The sequence below is a fragment of the Heptranchias perlo genome, chromosome 30 (assembly GCF_035084215.1).
Source record: "Heptranchias perlo isolate sHepPer1 chromosome 30, sHepPer1.hap1, whole genome shotgun sequence".
In the NCBI taxonomy this organism is placed as follows: domain Eukaryota; kingdom Metazoa; phylum Chordata; class Chondrichthyes; order Hexanchiformes; family Hexanchidae; genus Heptranchias; species Heptranchias perlo.
Genome location: NC_090354.1, coordinates 8996700 through 9020792, shown reverse-complemented (window position 1 = coordinate 9020792; position 24093 = coordinate 8996700). Strand labels below are relative to the sequence as shown.

Genomic DNA, 24093 nt, shown 5'->3' with positions numbered 1-24093 from the left:
TTATTAATGTACATATTGCAATTTTTTTTTCTTGCCAATTTTCTCCCCTCATCTCTTGAAAACGTGAACTCTTTGTTGGGGTGCAGTCGGATGGGCTGCAGTTGCCCTCCGCAACTTCACCCAAATAGCCGTATGTGATGCTTTCCGGTGTCAGTAAGCTATTCGACTGTGTAAAGTATCTCAACCAAGCCAGATCCTTCTGTTCACCCAACAGCTCACGTATAGCTCATGTACTCATGGATAAACTCACTAAGCCATCAGGACAGCCCAGGCTACAAATGTATAACTGAACAACCGCCATATAAAGCTGCAGTGTCATGGACAAGTGAGGAATGACTCACATCTTTACATTAGTAATCAAAGGTGTCTCATCAGTGGAGTAACCAATACTTTTATCTTTTGAAAGTCATTGAGTTTTTTAAAATAAAATGCCACCAACAGTTTGACATTTTATATTCACAGGTACTCTGGTTTAACTTTGGAACTCTTGGGGATACAGTAAATCTTTCAGAAACGTGGTAAGTTTGTCTATTCTTTATTTGTTACTAAATTAAATTTAGAAACATCGAACTAAAATGAAAGCTGTGGATTGAACCCAAATTAAATTCTTGCTGAGAGAAAATGAGAACATTTTTTTTAATGAGAGTTTTATGTGTACATTTTTCTTCTATTTGTTCTTAATTGCTATTGGCCACTGAGCTGCTTCCTCTGCTGGGAGGGTATTGTGGTCGGAACTTTTCGGAGCCAATTTTCACTGACTTCAATGGAAAGGAAAATTAGGCGGTGTATATAACAGGCGGTCAACCCGCTAATGCCAGTTTTCCACCCCTGCCGAAAATGAAGATGATCCCCTTTGTATTAGGAAACCTAGGTGAAAGGCCTCAAAGTGCAGGACATCACCAAGTTTGAAAGGAGTGGTGAGAATGTGGAACTCGTTGCCATCATGGAGTGGTTGAAGTGGATAATATTGATGCATTTAATGGGAGGTTTGATGCATACCTGAGGGAGAAGGGAATAGAAGATTACGGAGGCAGGAAAGAGGTAATCAGAATGGGAGGAGGCTCGTGTGGAGTATTAACACTGGCATAGACCAGTTGGACCGAATGGCCTGGTTCTATGCCGTAGATTCTATGCAGTTCTTTGTAAAAAGACAAGATAAATCATGAAATAGTGATTAAGAGACATGGGGGTGAGGGGGAAAGATAGTGGGACAGACTGTGAGAGTAAAAGAAGGAAACCATGTCAGGGCAATGGGCCTGTGTGGGACTGGGCTTTTGCTGTTTGGTTTTCCAGCAACTCTGCTGAGCACTGGTTTACAACGTTCGCAAAAGGTTGCCAAAGACTGAATGTTAGTTGAGACTAAGCTATTAATCAGCAAGAAGAAGGGGATTGTTTCAGAGCCATTAGAGCTACAGTATAGTAGGGTGCCCTACTTTAGAAAGAATGTCATAGAGGGAATAGAAGAGATTTACTAAAATGATACCAGGGATGAGAGGCTTTAGTTATGGGGAGAGATTAGAGACACTAGCACTCTTTTAACGAGAACAGAGAGGAGATCTGATAGCCCTGTTAAAAATGATGAGGGATTTTGATTAGATAAATAGAGAAAAACTATTTCTGCCGGTTGGTGAGCCAGTAATTAGAGGAATATAAATTTAAGATCATCAGTAGAAGAATGAAGGGAAAGATTAGGAATTTTTTTTTGTGCAGAGGATTGTTTGGACATGGAGAGCCCTAAGAGGGAACAGCGGTATAATAGCTTTTAAAAGGGATGTAGATAAATATTTGAAAAAGAAAAGAAATGAAAGGGTATAGAAAAAGGCTGGGGAATTGTACTAAGTGGATAACTCTTCCAGAGCGCCATACAGGTGTGATGGGGCAAATGGCTTCCTTCTGGGCTGATAGCTTTGAAAAGAGCACAGTGTTTTGGCACAGCTTGAATAGTTTATATAGTGTGGAATATGTAAAATGCACAGCAACCTTGAATAATAGCCTTAACCTACAAAAAGACCGTTAGAGAATCATCACCAGGTGGCAGACCAGGGATGATATGTTTGGCTACGGACAGATAATGTTGGCCGTGAGACTGATCCGTTGACTCCTGGGACAGCAGAAAACTGTCTCCAAAATTAAAGACGACAGTTGATACTTAAAATCAGCAGTGGGATTGAAGTTGGAAGGGAGAGTTGCCACTTGAACAGCACAACACAGGTGGAACGGCGCACTTTCCTATCAGCGGTTGCTTTCAGTTGTTGCTGCACTCCTCCAGTGCTGTGATATTTAAATAGCAACTCTCCCTATCAACTCCAGACTTCAGCGCTGGTTCCTGCTGCTATCCGCATGGTATTGAGACAGAGGATCAGCCATGATCATATTGAATGGCGGAGCAGGCTCGAAGGGCCGAATGGCCCACTCCTGCTCCTATTTTCTATGTTTATAATGTTAAGCTATGATACTGTATTTGAATGGCAATTCTCCCTCCTGACTTAAAATTTGAAAGGCTGCTTACACGAGTCCTCAGTTTACCTTGGACTCTTATCAGCTTCAGGTACATCAAATTCTGAATGATGAATTGTTGAGTCCGCATTGTGTTCAGTTCCGACCAGTTCAGATTAGCAATTATATTGTCATTTTTAAAACAAAAAAAGGCTTTGGAAGCTATGTTTGAAGTCATAATATCGCCAATATGAACAGTTGCAATTTGGAATATAAAAAATGAAATATTATAGAATTTATGTATCAGATCATTGCTTATTGGAGGTACAAAAAGCAAATAAGCATTCTAGTAAAACTCCTATTGGGCCACATTATATTGTGAGACTTTTTCCCTTCCATTTCAAAGAAACAAAAATCCAAAGAAAATATTGCACAACGGTGCCTTGCTTTTTCTTTTTTTGAAGTTCTATGACCCCAGTTGGCATTGTGTCAAAGTTAGTATTAAACATTTCAAAAAGATAGCGTGACTAAAATTGTTGCTAAATGTGCCTCTACAAGGCCTCTGAAGTTAAAGTTCCCACCCCCCACTCCAAAACTGATTAACCCTGCCCACAGAGATCTCAGGGAAATGTGACCTGAATTCCATTTTCTGTTTGTATCGCAAAAATGGTTGTTCATTCTAATTCTCTGATGTGCCGTGCAGACTGCTTTTGTGGTTGGCAGGCTCGAGGGGGAGTAATTATCTCTCCTCTCCTATTCTGATTCTTGCTGTAGTGTGGTTCCAGGGGGACTGAACACCCTAGTGTACCTTGGCCCAAGTAGCCATTCTTTATGAATTAACCCAGACCCCATCAGCTGGCTATTCTACTGGTGAGGGCATCATCGCGGATTCCAATCCAGTTCTCATCTGGTGTGCACGCATGCACATTTTCCAGCCGAGGTCATTGGATAGTGATCAGCATATGCTATACTTCAGCATATCCATTCAAGAAATTTATAATAAAAACAGAAAATGCTGGAAAACGCTCAGTAGGTCAGGCAGCAGCTGTGGAGAGAGAAACAGAGTTAATGTTTCAGGTCAATGACCTTTCGTCAGAACTGGATGGTTTTGATCAAGAAATTCCTAATATATAAATTCCTTAAATGGATTAAAACTATTGATTGTGAATATTACTTGTTGATTTCAAACAATAAAGAATACAGCTTGGGTAAAGTCGCAATTTTGCACATGTGAGCTGTCGCGAGTCTGCCTGCAGTTAACTGCATGCTCCCGGCTTGCATGCTGGATGAACGATGCCAACAATGTGTTAAAATTTTATGTTTAGGTCAAGCATGGGTTCTACTGCACTTTGCTGCAGTATTTTGAAACAAAATCTACTCTTGTACTGTGCTGGGGCGCCAGAACGGCCAGCGTGTCACCATTTCTTGTTGAGACTATTGGAGGGTCAGCAAGAAGCAGCCCAATTTTTCTGCAACTCTTAATTGTGCTCTTGGGCCCAGGAAAGGTTGAGTCCGAGATGCCATCGGAAGCACGGAGTTTACCTTCTTTATATCATATAGCGTTGTTGGTGGCAGGTGTACCATACTGTCGGTATAAAGTGCCTCGTAATAGAAACTGAGCTGGTTGTGGTAAATCTTTCAAGGCGTAACATGTGCTGGAATAATTAATGGTGTGCAGGTGATAGCAGCTGCTTTCAGTTTTCAGTATCAGATCCATGGACAGGTCATGCTGAAGTGTAATGCCATGTTTACGGCTGCCGAGCAGTGCAAATTTGGATCAGTTGGAGCCACATGAACACGCTTCACAAAGACATCAATCACGATTACAGTTTGTTATTTCACTCTAAAAATAGTGCGATATAAGAATCCTCTGATTTTCTTTTTCTTTGCAACCAGCAATAAAAAAAATTTCATTTTGTTAAATTTTTTATGCATTAAGTAATCTTAAGGAAACATTTCTTTAAAAACTGTTGCACATCCAACAGTTGATATGTGTCAGAAAGGATTTAGGTGATGTGATGTACCCAGTACATTTGAAATGGCAGGCCTAGAATCCATTCAGATCAAATCATTATTTTTCTCCATCTGTATTAATTCCAGGATGAACACAGACTGACTAACATTACATTTTCAATACGATTTTGATTTTAATTAACTCAATTTAGGGCTGTTTCACAAATATTCCAAGAGGAGGAGAGAGGATTTTATAGTGATACTACACTGTCCTCTTCCCTTGCTCCTGAATAATTCTGATAGTTTTCATTAACTTGGAGTAGTTGGTTTCTGTTATTGTGCTGACAGATTTGTGGGTTTCTCTGAAGAAATAGATGACCTGTTGGTCATAGAAAACATGAGGGCAGAACCTGGAAGCAGACGCACTCTACGTAAAATTCACTGATCCCGTGGGTCCTGCGTTGAGTCGCGCTCAAAGGGAGTGCGGATCGGAGAATTAGTGTTGCCGTGGCTTAATGCTGGGAGCATAGGGATACTGAATTTAGCTGTTAGATTGTGCTAGGTTAATTGTGAAAGGCGATTCATTGTAAGTGTGATTTCCACTGGACGGTGAAGCAAAGGCTGATCTTCAGAGCATGAAATGAACACAGCAGTGATGCATGTGAATCAAGCACTTTTACACAGGTGCTTGAAGCAGTGTGCCTGCTGCCCCAACCGATGTGCAGTTCAAAATCGCCCCCCCAGTATGTCTATTCCTCCTTCCCCTTAGCCAAAGTATAATGTTGAGCAGCAGTTTGAAATTACAGCAAGAATCTCAAAGTGAGCCAGATTGAAAAGCTGTTTTGCTGAACATTTATTTTTCTTTGCCAATTTTTTTCCCTTGCTGTCTCTCCTCCTGAATGTAAGGAATCTTACAACACCAGGTTATAGTCCAACTGTTTTGTTTGAAAATCACAAGCTTTCGGAGGCTTTATCCTTCGTCAGGTGAGCGAGTGAAAGCATTGACATCCTTGTTTGAGATACAGTTCCAAAGATGCCACTCACCCTCCTGTACTCAGTGCAGTTCTATATGTGCGTGAGAGTTAGTGTCAGAAAGCTGTTCTACTGCGGGGAGTATCGCAGCTAAGCCTGTCCTGCCCTCAACCAGCATCCACACACATGTACATCCAGCAGGAATTGTTGGGCAGCGACCAAGGGCAGGAACCCCAGCTGACTATCCCTTCCCTAACTCAGAAGCACACATAGAGGCCATTGATAGTACCCTTGCCACTGCCGTTGCTGAGATCCGCTAACTTGGCAGACTTGGGACCGAACCTGCGATCTTTGTGGTCCGTGCAGTTCAGCTGCTCACTGGTTAAATTTCCAAAGCGATCGGGGAGAGCTGAACTTTTGCTCAAAAGTGCTGAGCGGTATCTCTTGTGTTTCGCAACATTGCTGTTATACTGTAACTGCTTGTGTCACTCCCTGTAATCCTTCTGCTGCCAGGCGGACAGACAGGAAATCACAGAAGCTCGCAAATCCGAGGCGCTGCTCGACAGGTGGGTGCAGTGAGTGATGTGCTGGGAGTCGGCAGTCACAGGGTTTCAACTGGCTTGCTGGGCTGATGACATCGGCAGAGCTCTCGTATTACAGCTATGTTTTTCCTGTTCCCAAAGTTTACACAGTAACCTGCCTTCCTCTCCTTTTCAACATTCTGCTCTCTGTTCAAATGGATTTGACACCAGTGTGTGCCTCTTGCTAGGATTCCAGACACAAGGTTGGTGCAAACTTCACAATTGAATGTGCGGCTGAAGACATCTTTGACAGTGGAAATGTTTTTTTTACAGTTTTGGTCTTGTAAATATTCCGGCTACCCTAGAGAAAGAAGAAAAATTTACTAAGAAATTAGATGCAGATAACGTGTTTTCTAGGCTGCATGTTTATTGTCTGGCCCTGGTTCAAGTCTTGTAATGCCTAGACTGTGTTCTGTTTTCGATCAGTCTGTCCGCCTGTGGGAATCGGAGCTGTGTCTGAAGCCTGGTTCTTGGCCCCAGTCTGTCAAGAGGCTAAGAGTTTGCTGATATTTTTCCAGCCGCTGTGCCAAAAACAAAGGAAAGCAAAAAAGGGAGAGAGAGAGAAAAGAGTTGTAGCGCTGTGGAGCTAATGACAATCTAATCTCCTGCTTCTGGTTGTTTAATTCCCAAGTGCCCAACGTGTGTGTTCAATTTCCAAAGTAAAGGAGAAAAGCATTTATTGTTTGGGGGGGGTGGTGGTCGTGGTGGGTTGTGGAGGAGGAAGAGGAAAGAGAGAAAAGTTTGGAAAATGAAAATGATAAGATCTTGTTTATTTGATGTTCACTTATTTCATTGAGATATAATATATGCTTAATAGAAAGTTCATGAAACTGCTGTGACTGAGACAGTTTACATATGGACCCTTTTAAGCTGCTTTTGAATTGGTGCTTGAGGGGTGACTGCGCTGATGTTTGCTGATGTCGCTGTATCTCGTACCTGGTCCCAACTCCAATAGAATTACATGTAAAGTACATGTAAATTACAATAAACGTCCAGGATTTGATAAGACTCGATGCCGGGAAGACCCTGTAGAAAACAGGGTCTTCATGGCGATCTCGGGCTTAGCAAATCTGGCAAGCTTATATTGTGGTTGCTGCTAGATATGCAAGACCTGCCTGTTGAAAGCCAGTGGCGTATATGTACCTCTTGAAGGCCAAGTTAAAAGCAGCTGTAGTGCCCTTTAGTGTTGGTACAAGCTGGGTGTGAGTTTGGGTTGTTTTGAAGTCATGTTTTGAATGTATGTTTTCTCTTATCCTATTGAGAATGTTTGATAATTGATAACGTTACAGATTGAATTGCAGCAGACTTGCTTTACAGTCGTTGCCTTCTTAGACTGTCACTGCACAAAATCATCCAGCAAAAACAAGAGGTTACCTGTTGATAGTGTTCCTGTTGCCCAGAACTATTTTGGTGAAAGCCATTCATTGCTTAATTCTTAATGTTTTCAGATGGGGGCCCAACCCAGATGATAAGCTGCAGAACAAGAAGATAATGCACAAACCACCACTTCAATCTAAATTTTTATTTAGCTAAACAGTTTTAAAGCACTTCTTCCACTTTGGTCATGTGCATGAATATCTTGTCCAAGCTGGTGCACTTCTACATGCTTAGTGCTCCCTTGTTCTTTGCACTGCAAGATAAGATTGCAGACCAGGAAAGTCCCAGGTTCGATCTCTGGCCTGTGCTCAGTTAGCTGTTCTCAGCTGGAGTGATAATTAGAACACTACAATTGGTTTTAACGCCCTTAGCCTCAGGAGGGGGAAAATTAGCCAGGGTATCTGCCCAATCACTCTCCCATGACCTCTACTGAAAAGTGCACATGTGTGGACCTCAGGTAAGTCGAGGATCAGGCTCGACTGTGAGTACTTTGTGATCAAACAGCTTGGTGACTAGTTCACCCTCTGGGCTCACAAATGACGTGTGGTCTGCTGGCAAGGTATTGTAGGGTGCCCGTCGCCTGTGAAATCCACCAGGAGTCAGCAACTTAAGTAATAGAAGGGAGAAATTGGAGGAGAAAAAAGAAATGGGAAGCAGTGAGCAAAATGCAAACAAATGAATTGGTATAGGGCAGGAAAAAAGTCTGACCAATGTATGTGCGCACACAAAAAAATGCACAATTTTTTATTAAACTGTTTGTAATGGAGAAATATTTTTGGTTATACATATTTTCATAAATTAAGCTTTATAACAATTAACTTTTGAAATCTATAGAAATCATGTTTTTCAAGTGGATATTCACAAACGTATGTGTATTTTAAAACTGGCAAGAACAACATTCACTGACTAGCTAATGACATAACGCACAATATTGATGATTTTTTTGGTCAACTAGGTGTCTGTCACGTGTGCAGACTGGTCACCATTATTAAGAAACCAAACTAAGTAGACTTTAAATTGGCCTGATATGGAGTGCACATTGTTTCTCTGTACAAACGTACCCCACTTATCTAAGCCCAGAGAACTTAGATGCAAGCTGGAAAAATCTACGGCTTAAGGGATCTGCAAGTGTGAAAGGGTACTGCCAGAGTTTAGCCAGACAAAAATGCACAGCTTACCAGAACACAACTTGTCCACCTTGAGTCACCCCATCTGCTAGGGCCTTGGCTTGCTGGGTTACCGAGAACTGACTGGGAAGAATCCCAGCCTGCAGTGATAGATGTGGGATCCACCAATTAGCCAATCACCGATAGCGCCCTGGAGTACTGTGGAGTTGCCTGGATTACTGAGTCTGTCACCGAGGATCAACTAGTTCCAATCTCCCATCACCAGTTGCGTAGTCTTGGAGTCAACTCAGCCCAAAGAAATCCTGCTTACTTTCCTTGCCCCCAACGAGGATAGTCCCCAGTTGGTCAACAACTAATGAGTGCATGTTGGAACTTCATCTCCTGGTTATACTGGCTTCCATTGCCCAGAATAGTAGCACTCTCGCCTCTGAGTCAGAAGATTGTGGGCTCAAGATCCATTCCAGAGATCTGAGCAGGAAATCTAGGCTGACACTCCAGTGCAGTACTGAGAGAGTACTGCACTGTTGGAGGTGCTGCCTTTCAGATGAGACAAACGGAGTCTGCCCTCTCAAGTGGATGCAAAAGATCCCATGGCACTATTTTCAAAGAAGAGCAGGAGCCTCTCCCTGGTGTCATGGCCAATATTCATCCCTCAACCAACATCACTGAAGCAGATGATCTGGTCATTATCACATTACTGTTTGTGGGAGCTTGCTGTGCGCAAATTGGCTACTGCGTTTCCTACATTACAACAGTGACTGCACTTCAAAAGTACTTAATTTGCTGTAAGCGCTTTGGGATGTTCTGAGGTCATGAAAGGCGCTATACAAATGCAAGTTTTTCTTTCTTTTTCTAGTTGCACCTGAATCGGATTTCATAATTTAAGCCAATTACAAATTTGGGGATTCCCCCATTGCACAACATGTAACAATACTGGTGTCATGCACATCATTGTGCAATGCATGCTGGAAACAGAATCCAAACAGGCTTGTTGCTATGCTGCAGCTGGAAATGTGCAAAAACTGGAACCCAAACTAACTTATTGTGGTACTTTTTTGTGCTCTGGTCTTGACCAGTTCAGGAGCAAACTCCATATTTTAAACTGTACTTTTGGAATCAGATTTCAGATAATTTTAGTACTGTTCTAATGCCAAAGTGCATTAGAGCCTTACTTTGACTAGATTATTTGAGCCATGATACACATTTGAGTGCCTGTTCCAAAAAAAACTACAAGCCAGCTGCCTGTTGCTGCAAATCCTAATGCTTAATTGACAAAATGGGACATGAGGCTTTTGTTCAAAATGTACTGTAGCCAGGTTTTGCATTTTAAGTCTGTCAGAATTCCAGCTTTAGTATTTCTCGCTCTCTTCCATATCTGATAAGACTGTGCTTTTTCTTTCCTGAAGAAGTGACGGAGCATGAATCCAGTGCTCTAACTGGAATGTTGACAGTATATTCTATTAAGGTCAGATTGCTGAGTGCTAGCTCTCTCCAACATAAACATCAGTTCACTTGAGTTCAGCAGACAGCTTTGCAGATTCTCATCTGGTTGTGAGTGCTTTTCATAAAAAGAAAAGCTCAACTTTGATATATTTGGATAATTTATTATTTTTTTTTAAAAGAGGGGGCAAACAGTTTTTAAATATTCCTGGGGTCCACATCTGGAAGTAATTTTATACATTCCAAAAGGATTACCACATGCTCTGTGATGAATTGGATTTGACTGATTGTTCGGACTGACAGGTTTGAATAATGTTAAGAGAGAAAAGTATTTACAGTTTTTAATGGCTTTGAACTGTACCCAGAGATCCAAGCCAGAGAGAATTTATCACTGCTGTTGGTACATTTATAATTCACATAGAACTTTATCCGTGCTTCAGACAATGCAGTGCATGTTTCCTATTCAGACACGGCGGGATGCAGTGGAAACTGTTAACCCTTTGTTGCTGAAGATTCTTTGCAATGTTCAAAGCTCACAAATTTTCTGTCATGCAGCTAAATTATTTTTTTTGTGTTTAAAAAAAATTATAATGTATATTTTTTTTGGTTCTTCAATATTAATTCAACTTCAGGTTAAGCATATAATGAGTGTTATGTGAGATTTTAGTGTGGGTATCCAAATACTCGAAATTAGCAGTCTCCACCCCCACCCCCCAAAAGAAGTACAGAAGTAAAGTTTCCTCTCACTTCTTGAGCCAGGAAAAAGAAGGAGGTTTTAACTTTTTAAAAAAGATTTGGCTGGTGTGGCATGGAGTCCTCATCCTATACGTGGGCCTTTATATTTTTTCCAAGGTGGAATCTTTTTACCTTAAATGGGTTTTGCCGATAAGCAGGTTTGAGTATGAGATATAGTGCAAACTAGTTTTAATAAATCAGACCAGGGTCAAGAGTAAATTTCAACTCGTCCCTTGAAGTGCTGCCTGCAGCCTTTGTTTCACTTACTGTATGGGATTGGAATAGAGCTGGTGCAATAAAAGCAAATATATATTAAAAAATTGGTAAACATGGTGAGCTGGTTAAAAAGGGTTTAAGTAGGAGTGATTCAATTGAACTACTGCCAGATTATTTACTAAAGGTTGGTCCTTTTGGAATGTTTTGAAATTGGGGAATAATGCATCACCGAGCATTAGGGTTCTCGGCTTAAGTAGCAGTTGTTATTGATTTGTCAATTGCTTGTTGGTACAAGGTAAGCAGCTGGCCTAAGTGGCCAGTATTGTGTATGTACATAACAAACAGAAGACTTCCCCTGTGGGGATGGGCTAAAGTGTTGCATTTTACCGATAGAGTTGATTTCGCATTAGTAAACAAATAGAATTGAAATTCTAAGTCCACTTTCTGCAATTTTACTTGTTTACCCCTCAAATGAATACAATTTTTTCCCATGGTTATATATTTTACCAGGTTTACATCCCAAAAATGTTACTTGATTACCAGTCATACAATAACAACTTGCATTAATATAGCACCTTTAAGGTAGAAAAGTGACCCAAAGTGCTTCACAAAGGCTGAATCAAAAGTTGAATGCTGAGCCAAGGAAGGCGATATTAGGAGAGGTGACCAAAAGCTTCGTCAGAGAGGTGGGCTTTAAGAAGGGTCATAAAGGAGGACAGTGGGGTGGAAAGGAGGAGAGGTTAAGGGAAGGAATTCCAGAGTGTGGGGCTGAAGGCATGTCTGCCCATAGTGGGATCAAGGGAGAGAGAATCCACACGAGGCCAGAGCTGGAGGAGTGCAGAGTTTGGGTGGGGTAGTAGTGCTGGAGGATATTACAGATATAGGACGGGGTGAGTCCATGAAGGGATTTAAACACGAGGCTTATAATAAATTTGAGGCATTGTGGGACTGGGAATTAATATAGGTCAACAAGAACTGGGGTGATGGGCGAGCAGGATTTGGTGCAAGATAGGATATGGGCAGCAGTGGTTTGGATCAGCTGAAGTTTACACTAAATGGAGGATAGGAGGTCGGCAAGGAGAGCATTGGAATAGTTGAGTCTAGAGGTGACAAAGGCATGGATGAGGGTGTCAGCAGCAGATGAGGTGAGGTGGGGCAGAGGTGGACGATGTTACAGAGTTGGTTTTTGTGATGGAGAGGGTATGGAGTTCAAAACTCAGCTTAGGATAGAGTAGGATGCTGAGATTGCGAACACTTATGTTCAGCCCCAGACAGTGACTGGGGAGAGGGATTGGATAGGTAAGCGTGGAACCAAGCAAGGGCAATCCCACTGAGCTGGATGACGGAGGACGATGTTGTGTTTGACCATGTCAAAAACTGCAGAGAGGCCGTGGAGGGATAATGCACCACAGTCACAGAGAATGTCATTTGTGACTTTGCTTAGGGTGATTTTTATGCTGTGGCATGGGTGCAAACCTGATTGGAGATGTTCAAATAGGGAGTTGGAGGAGAGATGGGCAAGGATTTGGGAGACGACTTCAGTAATATCAATATCTACCAAATAAAAGCAAGATAAATGTAATTAGAATATTAAAAGATTTACCGTCAATCATCCTTCCATTGTGGTGAAAGTGTACAAGAAACTGCACAGCAAATACTTCCTTGTGACACTTCTCCGTGAATTTCTTCATTTAATGAATAAAATGCTGTGCAAGGTAAACTATTCACATAATAGGGATTCCTTGTCAAATTTGACTGTTTTTGATGTGTACAGAAACAGCGCTGTTCTTTTTAAAATCTTATGCCTCCTATAACTTTTAAGATTCATAATTTCTCCTGATCAACGTTAGTTGAATATTAGAGGAGAATAACTCTCTCTCTGTGCAAGTACTTCATAGTATGAAGTACCTAGCGCTTGATGCGTTCCATGTGGTTTTTATGTTTATGTAATGTACTCTGTTACACAGCTGCATTTGTAGATCTCCTCCCTAGAGCCCAGAAGACATCCATTTCTTGCATTCGAGCGACCCTACTCTGGTTTCTTCAGTCAAGGAGACCCCAGTGGATAACATCCACTCTCCTCAGCATTGCTGTTGATCTCTTTGGTTTGGTTCTAGGCAGACTGTAAGTTATCATCTACTTTTGTTCCAGTTTTCTTTCAAACTCAGACCCTGCTGTGGTATTAACAATCATGGGCAAAACTCAACAAGCTCCCTGTTAAAAAAGAAAAGGTAAAAAATGAATACAATTCCTAATGGATCTGAAAGCAGACCAAATACATTAATAATAATTCTGAGAAGTGAATGTGATCCTCAGGGATTCTCTTGGCAGAACTCACAGGAACTTATCTTCTCAACATCTTCATCCAGGAAATGGGTACCTTCTGGGCTGTACAGAGGAGTCCTTGAAACAGTTTTCGAACCAAACACATTAGATAAGTAAAATAAACCAGCCTCTAGGACATAATGAGGGCTGGTTGTTTAATATTTAACTAACAACCTCATCACCTACACTTTTCAATGAATTTAGTGTTACAAAATTTACAGAAAAAAATAAAAGTAATGAAAAACTTCAGACATATTAATTTGCGGACAATTGGTTGCAATACTAAATTTTGAGACTTCAACTTAATACTTGATCGCTGGGGTGTAGATGGAGTAAAATTGCTTTTTGGTGCTATGTTTGATTAAACTTTGCTGTTGAAAATGAAATTATTTTCTTGCGAAAGTGTTTCATTGTCAAACACAGTAAGCTTTAAATGGATATAACTTCACAAAATATTATCACAGCTGAGTTTAGTACTTCAAAAATATTGAAATACTATAGAGAGGATCAATAATAACATAGCTTAATAGTTTATAGACAAAATAAAATAATTTGGGGGTTACTGTTCTTATTTACCTGTAGAGGTTTTCTTTGCGGAAGAAACAAAACTACTGCTTTCTTAGTGACAAATGGCACTGAGTGATATGGACTAGAGGGATTCTAGGTTCGATCTATGGTCTACGTTGAGCCAGATGATCTTTGGCTAAATGGCAGTTGACTTCACCACCCTGGGCTAGAGAGGAGAAAAATAAATTAAGGTTCTCATTCATGATTACTGTTCAGTGACTCCTGCTTGAAAATGGGCGTAGGTAGGTATCCATACGAACATACAAAATTGACGGGCAGGAAAAGACCAGCTGGTCCATCAAGCCTGCCCCACACCATGATGGTCAGAGCATCATGACTAAACGCTTCTCCCCTCCCTCCCCCCCCACTCCCCCACAGGCATGTAATCTCCTGGGAAATGCAAGAAAACAGAGAAAAAACCCAGGACCAGTAAGGGGAAAAAGTACTATGGAATATTCCTCTCCGACCCCCTCGGGATCAAAACCAGTCGAGAAGATCACATGGACCAAGTGTTATCTATAAAAGCACTTACCTTTTATATGATGCGATCTCTGCCCCTGTCAAGAACCAGTCCAACTCTCTTGAAGGCACACGGAGCGTCAGCACCCACCACACCAGCCGGCAATATATTCCAGAGGCTCATTACTCTCTGGGAAAAGTAGAACTGCCTAATATCCACTCTATTCCTACTCTTACATAGTTTAAACATTCCTACGCTTGCATTGTTTAAACTATGTATCCAGTGAGAACAGGTTTGAAATTGGCTGAAATGCTCTTCATAGGCTCATTGTCCAGCTTGAAGCATGAAGAAGGGTCACTTGGGAGATGTACAGGAGGGCTGCTACTACCTGAGTCAAATATCAAAACACTGTGAATTTAAAAAATCTCTCCAGGTGATCTAGCTAATTTATTTTGTTGTACTTTTCAAATAAAATGTAGGTCAAAGTTAAAAAGATGAAGTGAGAAGCACTGCCTATGGCTTATTGCCACTTCTCTCTGGGATCAATTTGGGATTGGAATTTATTTTCATGTTATAGCAGTTACTTAGGGGAGGGGACAGTACGGACTGCCAATTTTTTTAAAAAAACTTCAGTACTGCATTTGCGCTAGTTTCTGGAGTGACTCCAGTGCATCTCAGTCTGGATACTGCTGAGGTCAGGACTGAGTTCTGCTGAATTTACAGAACTTGGCCTAAACAGTGTACTTGTATGGGTAAGACAGCTGGACCACAGCACGTCTCTGGCATTCCTTGTTGGCTGAAAACAAATGGTGTAGATAGACAGAGCATTCTATGTTCATTCTTGACCCAGATTTACATTTGGGTATAAAACAATGCCTCAGTGTCCAAGTCATTTGGACATGAAACAATGGCTGTAGCAACGAGTTTCTGGCTTTGAAGTACACGAGTTTTATACTGTATGATTTACTCCAGGGTTACACCCATATTGAAATTCCTCATGTCAAACTAATAGATACGTAGAGGGGAGGGGTTGGTAACATTTCCACAAGACTGACTGCTTTACATGAAGATTATTGTCTGTGATTCCTGCACAGAATTGACCATTACTTAGTGAATGAGCGTTATTGTGCACTGTACATTGGGCTACCAAAAATCTCCTGCTTGCCCACTTGTGCCACAGAATGGTTTTTCCAATTCTTACTGTGCTCTCAGCAGCCACTAAAGTACATTCGTGAGACATTTGACCTTGTTACAGTTACCTCTGGCAGTACCCTGTTTTTACGCTATCTTATATGCAAAAGATAACGTTATGCAAAATATAGTGCTGACCATTTTTAAATTACGGATATGTGATTCTGATTATTGTTTTAATCTCCATAGTGGTTTCTATAAAATATAGATGCCAGCTGATAGAGGCTCTCTGTAATGCAGTGCTTTTTGCTGTACTGTACTGTTGAGTGCAAATACATCTAGAGTGAGCACTGTTGCCGTTTCTGTGAGCTACAGTTGTTTGTTGTCTTGGCCCTAGTTTTACTAACGTTTTCTTCTCTTTGGTCCCCTATGCTTGCTCCATTCTCTGACTGAGATTGGGCAAGTGAACAGTTCCCAAGCTTCTATTGATGCTTCATTCAGCCCAGTACTGGGAGTTGGGACAGAGCAACCTAGTGTGACTCACCCACTGTATTTTTCCCCTTTCGCTTCCTCTCTTAGAGAAACACCTAGCCCTGATGTCATGCCCACGATTAGGACCTCATCCCTGAGGAAGTGACAATGCAAACTGTTATATGGTAAGAGCACATGTGTTATTTTTACTACATGTTGTGCCATTTCCCTACAGCGAGAATAGAAACCCACTGCAGTTACAGTGTTTATAACAAAAGGGCTTGATTGATGATGAAAAACATTAATATTTATAATTAACGTATAGTTTAGCTCTGTCTCAGAACACTTCCTTTGCTATTTCAGACTTCCTGCTGTGTTAGGTTTCTTAGATTGTACAATTCAATGTGATAGATTCCATAAAGACAATCCACCGTAAACACAGAAAGTACTAGATTAACGGTGATAATGAGTGTCTGTGTGCACCTTTAGCATTTGCTTTCACACGCCAACATAGGTTTGGTTCTCTGCTTCACCCTTTTTCAAAACCAACACTGATGCGCAAAATCATAAGTTTATGTTCACTTTCATATTCATCATAGAACAAATTGTACTAAAGATTCCTGAATAACGGCCTATGTGCACTGGGTGATTGCTCATGCGATTGATTGCCTTGCCATTTTTCAGGGTATATGTGACAAGTGAACGCTGGAGCTCACAGAATTCTAGATAGTTGTCACCTTCTCAATGGGTGGAAGACTGGCAATTCAACCAAGTAACATCCTAACAGTTTCCATGTGTACAACACAGCATGAATGAAATTAAGTATTTTTTTCAATCTGCATTTTTAAAATCTGTATTTTATCAGCTGCCCCATTGATTTAATAGGTATATGTACTCCCTGGTGTTATATTGAGCCATATAGATCAAAAGGTCCCAGGTTTGATCTCCAGTCTGTGCTGAATTAGCTGACATCATCTGGGGCAGCAGCTTGGATGCTGCAGTTAGCCTTGAGCACCTCTGCTCTGGGTAGGGGAAAGAAATCAGCCAGGGTTTCCACTCTTGATTGCTATCCAGTGACTCTTATTAGAAAGTGTACCTGGACCTCACCAATTACAAGAAGTCGTATTTGTATAGCACCGTTAATGTAATAAATCGTAGAATTACAGAACAATACAGCACAAAAGGAGACCATTCGGCCCATTGTTCCTGTGCCGGCTCTTTGAAAGAGCCATTCAATTAGTCCCATTCCCCTGCCCTTTCCTCATTGCCCTGCAAATTTTTCCCCCTCAAGTATTTATCCAATTCCCTTTTGAAAGTTATTATTGAATCTGCTTCCACCGCCCTTTCAGGCAGTGCATTCCAGGTCATTACAACTCGCTGTGTAAAAAAATTCTCATCTCACCTCTGGTTTTTTTGCCAATTACCGTAAATCTGTGTCCTCTGGTTACCGACCCTTCTGCCACTGGAAATAGTTTCTCCTTATTTACTCTATCAAAATCTATCGTGATTTTGAACATCTCTATTAAATCTCCCCTTAACCTTCTCTGATCTAAGGAGAGCAACCCCAGCTTCTCTAATCTCTCCACATAACCGAAGTCCCACATCCCTGATACCTTTAAATTAAATGAAAGCGTCCCAAGACGCTTCACAACAGTAGACAATTTATAAGACGCATTCAAAAAGATAGGTTTCATGGGCGTTTTTAAAGGTAAGTAGGGAGTTCCAGAAGATGGGGACCAAGATGGCTGAAAGCCCTGCCATCAAATGAGGAATCCTGGCCGGAGGTAGAGGATGGGAATGAAGTTGGGGTGTGTATCCCACCCTTCCACCTGGTTGAATGCAAACATACGCTAATGCTGTTTCGGCTCACACATAAGGAATTGACACTTGGACGAAGTTCTAGAAGGATGCCCATGGAATTGTACCCTAGCATAAATCAGTGCCTTCAGAAGAGTAGGAGGAGAAAATTGGAGGGAAAATAAATCACCATTTTATCAGACAATGTTTCATGTCCTACAATCATTGCACATTTATTTTTGTAATTTTCAGTACTGAATAAAACTGAAGTTGGATTTCAGCAAAAATATAAGGAAGACTGCAATTTTTCACAGTTTTCTAAATAAAAAAAAATCTTTTTAGATCTAGTGCAAAAATTCCTGTAATTTAGTTTGAAAGGATTCCATATCTGGCGAACGGCTTCTTTATGTTAGTACAGGTTTACAAATAAATGAGGGAAATCACCAAGCATTGAAGATGGCAGGAGGAGTTACATGGCTGCAGGTCTGATTACACCCACAGCTTTTTGTTTGAACTTGATACTGGCAGGACTTGATATGTTGTTACAATTTTGCTCCAGTCCACCTGCTTTCTTAGTCAACATGGCATCCTATTTCTTCTGAATTCATGTGGAAAAGTATTTTTTAAACATTTTCTTTAGTGAGGGCAATTAGCCGAATTCCATTCGTCATAGATGTACAGCTGAAATGAGGTTTCTGTGGTTAGTGTACTAGGGAGGTGCCTACACCTAGTGTATTGAATGTTTCCAGCACTTTACAGAGCAAACCACACTTTCCATCATTTATATAAATCAGATAGTAAAACTGTTGATTGTACACAACAAAAAGGTTTTTGTATAGTATCTCATGAGGAAACTGAATCTTATTGTGTGTTATTTTTAGTGCCGATGACATTCAGATGAATGTGAGTCAGATGCATGCAGTGCTGGAGAAATGTTATAAAGTTACTCATTGATTACTATATATATCCTGAATTAGCCTATCTCAGCAAGGGCCTGTGGTAGAAACACTAGAATTGTGCTCAGTGCCTCTGGATTAGGGAAAAATAAATCAATCAGAGTTCCTGCACCAATGACCTATTCAATCACCCCTGCCTGAAAGTCTGCAAGTGCAAACAGGACCAGGCTTGGCTGAGATGTCCCTGTGGTTAAGTAGTTTGCTGACACTCAATGTCAAGGTTCACACCTGAATAATGAGCACTTGAATGAGGTTCTGGATTTTGACCATACAGCAGCAAAGAAGGAAGAAAGAAAGAACTTGCATTTATATTGTGCCTTTCATGACCTCAGGATGTCGCAAAGAGGAGGGGAGACTCGATTTACTCTTCTGTTAGCAACAATCTAGCCACAGCTCTTGGTGGTGTTGTGGACCACATTGAGTGGTACTAAGACATAGGGACCAAAAAGTCAATTTCTGTTTTCTTTATTTGGGGAATTCGCACAGTAGAGATAAAACAACTTTACACGCAATTATATTTCTTGCCCTATTAATCTCTGCTTTTTCAAGTGGCATATGTTAAAGTGAGGTTACCTATAATACTAAATAGCTGGTAGTGAATTATGTACAGCAGTAATTTAATAGAGTGGTCTAATAACATCACACAGTGAGGGAATGAAGCCTGAGTTGTTCCTGATCAGCAGCAGAAACCAGAAATTGAATTACTGAGTTAAAGGAAATACTCCAGTTAGCCTAAGGTATTTCTCTAAAGGACCCAGCCATCTGTAAACTAACCAAAAAATGATTGTTCAGAAAATACTATTTTTTTTCCAACAAAGCTCCCCAGAAGGCAGCCAGACCCAATAAGCACAACAATCCCCACTATATTTCTTTTCCTTGTTTTTCTTCCAGATCAGTTTTTGTCGCTCTCCTGAAGGTGTAGACTCCCTTGAGGTTCATTTCCCTGGGTGTTAAAGCATCCTCCACTACTCTCCCCAAATGGGCCCTTCTTCCTTCGTGTGTCTTGATGCGTCATAGGCAAGCCTGGTGCTGTCCTAACCATTGTCACACTTGCATGCACTTTCTAGCATGGGTCACTGGATAGTGGGCAAGATTGAAAGCGCTGGCCAATTTTCCTTTTCCTAATCCGGGGATGTTGAGGCATAGGAACAGGAGAAGGCCATTCAGCCCCTCGAGCCTGTTCCGCCATTCAATGAGATCATGGCTGACCTGTGACCCAACTCCATATACCCACCTTAGCCCCACGTCCCTTAGTAGGTTAACAAATTCAAGGGCCTCCGCTGCCACCCTGGCAGAGAAGAGTTAATTCAACACACAATGGGGTCAAAACTGAGACCTTCCAGATCTGTGTGGCCTAGATGCTGTTACATTGTATCCTATAGAAACATATTTATATTAGAATTAATATAAAATGTGAGGGCAGTGGTATAATTTAAGCAGCTTTTTAAAGAGCTCATGGCTTTCTGTCACTTCACATAGGACCTGGACACAATGGGTGTAACTTTAACCTAACCCGCCAGGCGGGAAACTGGCCAGATTGTGCTGAATGCCGGTTTTACACCCCACCCGAATTTGTTCTCCATTGACTTCAGTGAAAAGTAAAATCGCGTAGGGTGTAAATCCGTCTTTCAACCTGATCCGTTCAGTTTCCTGCCAGGTGGGTTAGGTTAAAATTGCCCCCCTATGTGTCAGGTTCAGTTTTGAGGCAGTGGTATGGTTAGAGCTTTCTCACTAGTTTTTTTTAAGAGCTGTAGCTTAGTTACCACTTTACAGAGGATATAGAGATTGTTTATAGAGCTGATTTTTAAGACAGTAATCTAGTTAGAGTGATGAAATTGCAGACTGTTAAAGAGCCCATAGCTCTCCAGAGGGTACTAACAATGTTTCAAGGCAGTGCATAGTTAGAACTATCTTTTTTTTATCTAACTGCAGGTTTTTAAAGAGAACCGCTCATGGATAATAAAACTCTTCGCAGCTGGGCACTGTGTTTCTTGTGTTGTGTTTCACCATTTTTCTAACCAATACATTCCATTGGAACAAGGTTCAAACTAATGTAAGGGCAATTTAAGACTGATGTCAGGAAGTTCTTTACACAAAGAGCAATGAACACAGAGAATGGACATCTGGGTAGGATGATGGAAGGGGAAAAAGAAGCCCTGGACTCATTTAAAAGATCTTTTACACTATAGGGCGCAGCCAACTGCAGCACATACAGTTGTTCTTCCATCCGCTGCACTCTATAGTGTAAACAAGCCGAGTTTCCAGTAACCAATGACATTGTAGCCTGACTGATATATGGCTCTACAGTTCTGTCATCTGGATAGATGAGCTAAGATGGGAAAGTGACCTTTCTCATCTGTATCTATCTTGTGCCCTTCTCCAATTAATCTCATTACAATACATACTTGATTGTACATAGGAAAAAAAATGTACAGGACCGTAAAAGACCATTGTAGTCCATCTGGCTGATCTCAGACTGTTAAACCACTATTGGCAAGTACTTAAAATGCGATACACAACAATCGTTAGTTGAGTTTATTTCAATGTCAGTAAAGTGTTTGTGCTGCTGGTTCTCAAAGTGTTAGTCTCATGCAGGCAGGGATAACCCAATGCAACCCTGTTAGATTTGCTAAGTTTGGGGTCCAGGATGAAATGGGCCTTCCTTGAAGCCCACCCTAGTGAATCCAGCAAGTTTACACTGGGGTCGCCTCTGGCTGACGCATGAGACCCGCATTTCAGGAACCAGCAGTGCAATCCTGCTACTAACACCAATATAAAAGCAACTGTTGTCTGCGCTGGCCAAGTTCTACTTGGTCCTTTAGTTTTGTGGCTGCCTTGCACCATTTCTAAACTCAGCCGCATCTGTTTCTTCTTGCCATTGGAAACCCTAGTCTGTGACCTTTGAGCAGTGGAAGGTATAACTCAGTGCACATAACAGTGATTGACAGGCTAGCCTCTGTCAAGAAAACATGTGAAGTGTTCAAGAGCTGATTGCTTTCAAAATTAAAAACACATGTATCATTCTAATATACACATCAGAGAGCATTGCATTTTAACAACATTTCTGTTCATCTATCACAATTATGAACAATTACAGTGGTTTCACATTACCACAGCAGGGAATAACAAATTTGCCTCGTGCCAGTCTAAAGTGAGGCCTTTGTGATTGTCAGGTCTTGATATTACAGAGACCATTTTTAAGCACTCTGTCGGGTGCAGTGGTGGCTTTTGCGTATGTGTTAACATAGGGAGGGACTGGATTCTGTTGCATTCGTTGGCATTAAAAATGAATTCAAGTTTTATTTTGAAAAGTCCTTAAAACTAAAGTGCTCAAACTCAAAGCTTTTGTTTTAGGTACATAGTACAGTATAACATATTGCATAGTATGGGTACAGTATAACATATTACATAGTTATGGGTACAGTATAACATATTGCATAGTATGGGTACAGTATAACATATTGTGGTGGTGGTCCTATATTATAACAGTGACTACACTTCACAAAGTACTTCCTTGGCTGTAAAGCACTTTGGGACGTCCTAAGGTCGTGAAAGACGCTATATAAATGTAAGTCTTTATTTCTTCTTCGTTCCGACTAAGGGTTTTAAATAACCCAATATTGGGGAAAGTCATTGATACACTGTGGGAATCTGGGCTCAAGATTTATGAGTGATGGAATTCACGAGTGTTCTTATAGACATTTAATGAGTGTTCTAAGTGCCATTGCATCTACATTGCCAGCAAACAGCTCGTTTTCTCAATGCTATATTTTACATTGTTTGTGTTCGGGGACAGGAGTAGTTAGGGAATCTTGCAGTTCTCTGAGTCTGCACCATGCCATGTTTGTTATTTATTTTATCTCAAATATGGCTGAAGATTCTGTGTGAGCCAGAAGGTGTAGTGGGTGTGCAGTATTGACGGAGCATTCTTGGCACTGTTAGCATTTTTTTTTCCATAAACAAAAAATGTATTTCTCAATACATTTTTTAGGTCTTACTATTGTACCATTGATTTACCTGACTGAAAATATCCTGTATAAATATATTGTGTGTGCATACAAGATTCAAATTCTTGTAATGATCGCAACAGTCCACAATCACATCTCCACTATCAAAAACTATTGCAGGGTATTTCTGGTCTGTGGGGGTGCCCAGCTGTACAATTACAACACAGATGACCCAAACTAGTAGTTAATGTAGGGAGAAAGATGGATTGTGTAAGGTGCATCCTCAAAAGGAAAGAGAAATCCATTCAAGCACACTGCACAGTGGAGATAGAATCACATTAACAGTGACAGATGTATTTACTGAGGAAAAATAGGTTAATCCCCTGCACAGCTGGTTCCAGTCCAGGATAACTGCACAGTTCCACAGAAACCTATCTCGAGACAAAAAAGACAACACTGAGACAGACCAAAGATTGGTTTAAGTGTGATATTTCCTTGTAGCATTAGGATACCATTAAATGAAATACTGTGGGGAAAGCTTTACAAGTTTGCACGCCCAGTGCAGATCCTCGCACATCTTGAACTCACATCAGAATAAGAGGTGCGGGGGTTAAGTACTCAAGTTTTGTAACCTGTCTGCTCTGTCCAATAAAATTAATGGACAGGAAATCAAGTGGACTGCTAAACCGACGTGCTAAATTGCAAGGGTACGAGACGGGACACAGGTTCAAACTAGTAAAAGGTAATCAGGAAGTTCTTCGCACAAAGAATGATCAATACATGGAGTGGATTTCCGGATCGAGCAGTGGAGGCAAAAACCCTGGAACCCTTTAATAACTAATTGGATGTCACTGTGGGGTGACTGTAGGATGGATGAACTAAGATGGGCTGAATGGCCTTCCTTGTCCATAATTATCTTGCAAACTTCCATGCCCCTATTCTGGGATATGTGATCCCAGTGCACAAAGCCATGCTGCTGGCAGTGCAAACTTATGTTACCTCATGTATGCCAAGTGAGAACATTACAGTGCATGACCTTCCAGCTCACCTGTGGTGTGAATTGGGGCCAGGGTTCCCTTCAACTAAAGAGGATAATCGATGAAAAGATTCCAAATAGCGAAATTGGATGGACACCAGTAAGTGGTTTAAGAAAGAGGAAGTGCAAAGAAGATGTGGTCTGAAGTTCTGAAGAAGTAGATTTAACCACAATCTTACTTTGCATACCAATTTTGGTTTAAAATCAAGCCAGTAGCTGCAAAGCTACTGCAGTCCCATGTCAACAGACTGGAGTAAATCAACTCTGTTGCATTCCTCATTCAGAACTGCACTGAGTTTAAGTCCATTTGCATGACCCTCTGTGCTCCAGATTGTTGCAGGCTAACTGACCACATCACATCCTTGTGGTATGGTGACAGGTGCTTGTTCAGGAGTCTAGCTTATGGTGTGTCAATACATGTAGTCATCATTTTGCCTGCTTTTCAGGTCAGTGCTCTTCTTCCTCCTCACAACTTCGCTATGCTGAAATCAAGACTCATTACTAGTTTCCTACTTCTTTCCCAGGACCTCAAAACTGTGGAACTCCTTATGTCCCTCAGTCTTTTC

At 41.1% G+C, this 24093-nt stretch overlaps 1 protein-coding gene across 7 annotated transcripts in view; it reads left to right on the top strand.

The window, feature by feature from the left end:
- The window catches only part of raraa (retinoic acid receptor, alpha a), a 484346-nt gene that overhangs the window by 198036 nt on the left and 262217 nt on the right, over positions 1-24093 (top strand). For 4 of the 7 annotated variants that reach the window (XM_067968843.1, XM_067968840.1, XM_067968839.1 and 1 more), the window contains one exon: positions 463-518. The gene's annotated coding sequence lies outside the window, so the exon portion shown is untranslated. Of the gene's footprint in view, positions 1-462; positions 519-5938; positions 6146-15899; positions 15977-24093 lie in introns of those variants that run through there. The other 3 variants (XM_067968841.1, XM_067968845.1, XM_067968846.1) reach the window with 2 other exon arrangements.